This window comes from Aegilops tauschii, chromosome 3 (genome assembly GCF_002575655.3).
Source record: "Aegilops tauschii subsp. strangulata cultivar AL8/78 chromosome 3, Aet v6.0, whole genome shotgun sequence".
NCBI classification, from domain to species: domain Eukaryota; kingdom Viridiplantae; phylum Streptophyta; class Magnoliopsida; order Poales; family Poaceae; genus Aegilops; species Aegilops tauschii.
Window position 1 is genome coordinate 591,977,687 of NC_053037.3, and position 7,085 is coordinate 591,984,771.

General features: G+C 43.4%; 2 non-coding genes across 2 annotated transcripts; both read right to left on the bottom strand.

Annotated features, from left to right (window-relative positions):
• Positions 1 to 793: 793 nt before the first annotated feature.
• Positions 794 to 949, bottom strand: LOC120962263 (U1 spliceosomal RNA). The gene has a single exon (XR_005753104.2). It is a non-coding gene; the product is annotated as a U1 spliceosomal RNA (small nuclear RNA).
• Positions 950 to 3,002: 2,053 nt separating this feature from the next.
• Positions 3,003 to 3,159, bottom strand: LOC120962258 (U1 spliceosomal RNA). The gene has a single exon (XR_005753099.2). It is a non-coding gene; the product is annotated as a U1 spliceosomal RNA (small nuclear RNA).
• Between the last annotated feature and the right edge of the window lie 3,926 nt (positions 3,160 to 7,085).

A 7,085-nucleotide genomic window follows, 5' to 3' on the forward strand; every position in this document is an offset into this window, starting at 1 on the left:
CGGGGGGCAGTTCACGTTTGCTGCATCATGATTTATAGAGTAGACATATCAATTTGTCATGATGTTGAGTAGGCACACCACTCATACAGAAAAAGCATAAATTTCACTCAACATGTTTTTTTTTGTGAGGGAACACTCAACAAGTATTGATGCTCAAAATAAGTTAAAACTTTGTAGGAAGCTCCCAATAGCACTGGGGTCATGTCACCAAAGTTGGGCTCAAATATGTTTTTTGTATCATTCTGACGCGCACCACGGCCATGTGAACAAACATAATAATTCAGGACATCGAGCTGTTCTTCAAATGATATAGTAGAACTTATAATGGAGCCTTTTACATGTCTCTACTACCCTTCATTAGATTTTCAGAGCTAAACTCTTGGTAGATGCAGGCTAATTTTATTATTTCATCTGTGCTGACCTTACAATGTGTAGCACTACCCGCTGGATGTAACGATTATTTAACTGAAATATGTACAGAGCATGCAGCGAAAATGTACTATGGCCCTAAAATGTTTCAGGCCTGAATCCTTCCTTGTTAAGCTAAGGTTATTTTCTAAGTTAGCACTACTATGCTAATATTGAAAGACTTTTTTCAGGGCCCAACTCACAAGAATTTACTCATGATTAATCTGCCAACGTTGTCCACTTTCGCGAAACGGTGCCTTGCTCTGGACACCTGAATCAAACATGCTGACCCTATGCTGGTTTAATAATTTTAAATATAATAGGTATCCTCTTCTTCAACTTCAAAGCAAAAAGATATCCATAAAAGTTTCATTTTATAACTTGGCAGGGGCCGCGCGAACGCGTACCCCTCTAATATAAATTTTGACGTCCACTCTCCCAAAGGAGATGGTAGATCAACACATTCACTATGTGCAATGTGAACCATTAATATAGGTCATGAGCCTTTTTGATCACCCATAAACCCCGTTCAGGTAAGTATGTTTAAAGGCCGAACTCCTCTAGTTATATACTCTTCTTTACAGAGGGAATCTTGTTAATCTTTCCGTGTGGGACTAAACCAAACGTAATTACCTTAACCACGATTTCACAAAAAGGGCAAAGGATTCAAGGGCCCAATTGCTTCTAGCCCATTAACACCGAGCCAACCTCTCCCCCGATCGCTACCCTTGTGTCTGCTTGTTATTCAAGGGCCGGAAGCGTGGATTCAATCTGCCAGCGGGTATTGGCTGCGTCGTTTAACTATTGCTGCTCAACTTGATCGACCGCTACCCTTGTGTTTGCTTGTGTCCCCGGTCTGATCAAAACATTGCAAGAACACGTACCAGGTGCCGGCTCGTGTCCGCCGTGTGGAGCCACTCCGAGAACGCGTTCAAGCCCCTCACCGCGCTCCCGACCACCAGGGAGGCTGGGCCGGGTGGCCAGCACCGACGCCGGCTCGGACGAGCACATCCTCGGCTGGGACCAGCACGGCAACAGGTGGAGCCTTGCGTGCGACTTGAAAGCGCACGCCATGGCCGTGCTTTGCTTGTGAATGGCCGGTGACCTGGTGTGCACCGGGTCGGCCTGTGGCTCCGGCAGCCGTGCAGCAGCCCACCAAGGTCGGCGCCGTCATTGGCCACGAGGGCCGAAATGCATCCAGGACACCCTGCAGGCCAGCAATGGCTATATGGCGTAAAGCGGGGGTGCCGAATGGGGCCAACGGCGAGGATCGGACGCGAAGACTACACATTTTGCCGGAGGAAGGGTGATATTTAGATTGTTTTTGGTTTGGGTTTAGTTGTTTTTTTGCAGCACTGGATGCTTGAGTTGGTGATGTCCATCGCAGAGAGGAGGATTTAATAAATTTTAAAGAATCGCACAAACTTTGTGATCAGTAAATTATACTGGCACCAATACTCTGGTTTCTATATAGGTTTTGACTTTATTTTCAGTTTCTTATCAGGCATGACAATGAATATTTTTATCAACGAAAAATGTTAATATTGCTTACCTCGTTATTTAAAGAATCGTTGAATAGAATGAGCACATGTGCTCAAACTGAAGAAACACATGCAAGCAAATAACAATAGAAATTGAAGAAATACGTAGACTCATAAACCGATAAAATGGCAAGCAGTGAAGTGCCCCCACACTCACTATGCCCAGACTACACATGTACATGTAGATATGTAATTTCATAGTCTCTGAGTTTTGATTCCTCTAGAGACCATGACCATACAAGATTCATACGTTCAGGGGGTGGACAGGGCACCACATCTAGATTTGTTGTCTAGGCTTGGAAGGCATCAGGATTGACTATTCTACGCCATGCCAATAATTCACTAGCAACTTGCTTACTTGAACCTTGTATAGGGTCACCAGTTGGGTCTTGGAGACACCATTCATTTCCAATGTAAGGGAGCACATGATGTTGATGGGTACATAGAATTCTGTCGACGACCATCATGGAGGAAACACCGAAAACATGGTGGCATTTCTTTTTCTAGAGACTACCATAAAGTCCTGGCGGTCTAGGATCACAAATTGTTGCTGGACTTTCGGGAGCCAAACAGGCTGATATTTTCATACATAGGGCCACCGTGCATTATCTTTCTCTCACTAAAATTGCTGCTCTTTCTTAAAAAGTACTCCCTCCGTTTCTGAATATTTGTCTTTTTAGAGATTTGAAATGAACTACCACATACGGATATATATAGACATATTTTAGAGTTTAGATTACTCATTTTACTCCGTATGTAGTCAGTTGTTGAAATCTCTAAAAAGACAAATATTTAGGAATGGATGAAGTAACTAAAATTGCTGCTTGCATGGATGAAAACTACTAATCCAGAGGCTATACCGTGCACACATGTCAGATATTTCTGGCACAAGCATCACACCTAATCTTGCAGCATATTTTAGCAGACATGTTGACTCCTTCTCTCATCAATAAAAATAAATTAATAGGTATTCTCTTTTCAAAGAAAAAAAACACATACATCATGTTTTTTCTAAAGTGGATGATCAACACAAAGTTTAATTTTATAACTTGGCAGGGGCTGCGCGAACGCGTACCCCCTCTAACACAAATTTTGACGTCCACTCTCCAAAAGGAGATGATAGATCAACACATTCACTATGTGCAATGTGAACCATTGATCTAGGCCATGAGCCTTCTTGATCGCCCATTGACCCCGTCCAGGTAAGTATGTTCAAAGGTTGCCCTATCCTCTAGTAATATACTCGTATTTAGTGTGCCAATCTTGTTAATCTTTCCGAGCGGGACTAAACCAAACGTAATTAGCCTGGTGGGATGGTCTACCTCAACCGAACACACATTGGCTAGCCAATATTTTCTTACCCATCGGTCGAAGGCTTAGGACGAAGGCTTCAAGTTCAAGGGCCCAGTTGCGTATAGCCGATTAACATAGAGCCAGCCTCTTGCACGATCTCAAAAAACAAGGAAAAAAGGCAGTGATGCTCAAAAAAAAGGAAAAAAGGCAGTTTTTTTTTTCAAAATGAAGAAGAAGAAAAAGGCAGTCTCTTGCACGACGACGTCGTAGGGGGTAGGGCACCCTGCAATTCCTGCCGTCGTCTTCGGCTTCTCGTTGCTCTGAACTGACGAACCGATATGCATGGCTCAAGGTGTACTCAGGCTTCTGGAACAGGACACTCAGAGTGTGTCGCATGTCCGTCTGCGGCATCATGTACTCCGCCGACGGCCGCCTCAAGGAGTGGGAGAGGGGCAAGGCTGGGGCCTCCTGAGCCAGTACGCACACCCGCTTGGCCGTCCTCATCGCCCGTGATGGCGTGTCCTGGAAGGCTGGAACGCTACGCGGCCGGCTCTGACGGGTACGCCTTGGGTGGGACCGGCACGGCGGCAGGTGGAGCCTCGTGTGCGACGTGAAGGCGCTCGCCATGGCCATGTTGTGCGCCTGTGCCTGCGCGTGGCCGGCGACCTGGTGGGGGCTCCACCGACAAGACCATCAGCCTATGGCACCGTCAGTTGTGAGGCGGCTTCACCAAGGTCGGCACCGTCAGGGGCCAGCAATGGCTATATGATGTACAGCGGCAGGCTGGACAGGAGCATCAGAGTTTGGTGGGTGCCGTCAGGGGCCAGTAATTCTACACCAACATAGAGTAAGTTACATGTTTTACGTATCAACCAACGTGGATGACCAGGATTAGAGAAGGGGAGGAAGGGCCCCTACCCTGTCTGAAATTCACGGGGTAGAGAATTATTAGGGAAGTTCACGTAAAAAGTTTTGTAGCTTTAAGTGGATGTAGGATTATCATAAGTTGGGTGTAAAATGGCTGTAAACTGTAAATTATAGCACCTATATACTCTGATTTATATATAGGCTCTGATTTAATCTCTCATTACTTCTCCGAAATAAGGTGAGTAGGGAGTCACTCATGTGTTGTAAAAAAAATTACTCCACTATGGACCAACCTGTGATTAGATGGTTAGGAGGACAGTGGTATTCTCAGCTCATGAGGGTTCAAGTCCTGGTGCTCGCATTTTCCTGGATTTATTTCACGATTTCCCGTCGACTAGGTGCGCCTATGGTGTCTTCGTCAATCTCAAGAATATATGCCGGCTCAGTTTCTCGAAGGTGCTCGTAGGGGTAGGATGTGCATGTGTGCATTCATAGGAGTGATTGTATACGCGTATATGTGTGCGCTTGCGTCTGTACTGTGTTAAAAAACGGTTTACTCCATTTTAAAGCAGTTTTTCTCATGGTAAATGTTAATTTATTTTCGGTTGAAAAAATGGCAAGTTTATTTTCATGTAAACAAGGTTTGATTATTCCATAAAAAAGGTTTGTTTATTTTTCTAAATAATGACTTACACGTCCTTCTTCCTGAAAAACAATCTTCTTGTACGTCTTACACGTCCTTCTTCCCGAAAAACATAGTTAGGTGTATTCAGCAATTAATACTCACCCAACTATGTACAAGGTGGTCCACTAAAAGTTGACAAGGAGCGAAACACACACACACACACACACACACAAAACGATAAAAAGCCAAGGGGTGATGTCTCCCACTCACAATGTCCAAACTATACATGTACATGTCGAGTCTTAGTTTCTATAGCCTCTAAATTTGGATTCCACTAGAAATGATGAAAATACATCATTTGGAATGAGTTGATCTTGCACCGCATCTAGTTTTGTTTCTTAGGCTTGGAAGACATTGGGATTTATTATTCCGCACATTGCCATTGTTTAACGAGCTACTTGGTTCATTCAACCTTGTAGAGGATAGGCAGACGGGTATTTCAGACACCATCTACGTGCAACGTCAAGGAACACATGTTATTAGTAGGTACGTAGCATTCTGGTTTGCAGCCTGTGTGTCACAGACACCAACAAGACTCTGCCAATTTTTATCTTAGAAGCCATCAAGAAATTAGTGTCGAATAAACCACGACTAGGGTTCTCCCAAACAAACCTTGAGCCACCTTGTGGTCTCGAGGTCGATATAGCAAATACAACATGTGTATGCTTCTAGATGAAAGATCGCCAACAAGATATAAATTAGTGCGCAGACACAGACTTTGCAGAAGATCTTTGAATGGAAGGATTTCATGAGTACCAAATGTGGGGTACAGAATTATTTGGATCATAAGAAGGAGATCACAAAATTTGTATGAATACCTTTCCTACAGTTCTTGTTCAAGTTCTTAAACAACCTATGCCAATCTTAATGACATGATCATAACTCCCAGTGACCTAACATACCCTTTATGAATATTGACATCACAAAAATAAAGACCAATCATTCAACACCACCCGCGAGAATGCATCACCTAGCACAAATATATCTTATATACAATCAATCGGTAGCAGAACAGTGATATGTTCTGTTCCATCCACGCCTATACTATCGAGGCGCGACCTCATCTCTGACCCACCCCACCCCGTATACCTTTAATATTTTCTTTTTTGTAAGTGGGGGGAAGAAAGGAAACGCTAACCAATGATCAATGTCAGCAACGTCAGACACCACGAGGGGTGTGCGTTTGGTTGATGTCAAACAGCGACGAGCGGCAGTGAGAAATAAACACTAATGATCATAGACCATGTGTGTTCTTGAGGTGAAGCATCTGATTTGTTTGGCTAGAAAGTGTGGTCTTGAGATAGTTTTTGTTTGATTTGCACCTTGGTAGCACTGGATGCCTGATGTGGTGATTAGTGTAACTGGGATAATTAAATACTTGAAAGAATTAAAGGAACTAGTCATACGTTTTTTTAGACTAGGTCGGGGTCATTGTCAGTTTTGTGATCATGGGATAGTGTTGTTGTGGATTGCTCTGGCCACACAATAGGTGAAGAGTAGGGAAGGTGTTCATACTAACTTTTATGATCAACTTCAATCTTTGATCGAAAGAACTTCCATACAAAATTTACTTAAATCGGTGATGACCGAGGCCTCATAAAATGACCCGATTAATTACATTCCTTTTTAATCCTGCAGATTACATCTGACTAAGTTACGTTGATGGTCATCACCCTGAAACTTCAATTGTTCGCCAATAGGGTACGTGGTAATAGTGGTCATATGGTGACATAACCAAGCCTCATCAGACAGAGTTCGTTATATAGTCTCAAGGTGAATGCTTACCCCTGTTGGTGATGAACAATGGACGTGTCACCTCATCAGTTAGAATGTATGAATAATTTCTGGCCTCATAGATTATGGAATGATGGCATCCTAGCCTCATCAGTCAATTAGAAAAAAGTCTAACTTCGTCAGTCAGGATCAAGGAGTGGTCGTGGTCTCATCGGTCGCGATAAAGTTTAAGTTATAAGATTGAAGGCCTTTTTCGGTACTCTGTCGGAGGTTAAATTCATCAGGACGTTCATGTACAGAAAACTTGATGCCACAATGTCCATTTGTGAGCATTCCTCTTTGGACTATGGGTCCATAGCAGTACATAATGTATTCAACCATGGCATTACTTAACAAAGACACTAACCCTAGTTCTTGCTAGAAACCACAAGCATAATGCCTACTACACGTCATGCATATCCAATTTCACCATTTCAACAAACGCTTGGAAAAAATTCAATTCACTATGCTTTCAGGAAACTATCAACCAGGGTTCCACCTTGGGGGTAAAAAATGCC